Here is a 748-nt window from a genome sequence, read left to right as displayed (position 1 = left end):
GGGGGGGGGGCAGTGGGGGGGTCCTGCCTGGTGCTGTTTGGTTTGGCCAGTAAATGGGGAGCAGATGAGGCAGGACGTGCCGTGGAGCAGGCAGCCACCCCCAGGCAGGGCTGGGCTGTGGGGACAAGGGGTCTGCACCCCACAGCAGCAGGGGAGGGGGGGCAGCTTGAGCCACCACCCCCCCCACACCTTGCTCCAGGGCTCAGTATGACCCCCCCACTCTCAGAGCCCATCGGGTGAAACACTGGGGTACAGGAGATGGGGTGGGGACACTTCGGCAGGACCGTGGGCAGGTGGGACTTGGGGGTCTGGCCCCACATCTACCCCCCCGGTGCCCTAAGACCTCCCCCCCCCAGCTCAGCACCCAGACACCTCCATACAGGCAAGCTCTGTCCCCGCTTTTATTAGCAACACCCCCCCTCCCCATAGAAAAGTGCAAGAATTGCTTGGACAGAGGGGACGAGGCTGGAGCAAGGACTGGTCCCTCCCCCCCCCCAATCGGGGTCTCAGGGGGGGGTCTCTGTACCCTAACACTGAGAGCAGAATGGGGTGGGCTGCCCCCCACCCCAGGGAGGGAGCGCCCCATCCTAAAGGTCCTGGTGGGGGGGATGAAGGGGAATGGGGAATGCAGGGGCTGGTTTTTAGCTTCCCCTTGCCCCCCAGGTAGGCCCAGCCTGGCAGGAGGGGCACGAGAGTGTGTCCCCCCCCCTCAGTGGTCAGTGAAGCCAGGCATGGGGAAGGGACGAGC

The sequence above is a fragment of the Calidris pugnax genome, unplaced genomic scaffold, assembly GCF_001431845.1.
Source record: "Calidris pugnax isolate Ruff unplaced genomic scaffold, ASM143184v1 scaffold421, whole genome shotgun sequence".
NCBI classification, from domain to species: Eukaryota; Metazoa; Chordata; class Aves; order Charadriiformes; family Scolopacidae; genus Calidris; species Calidris pugnax.
Note: the sequence above shows the minus strand (reverse complement) of the source record.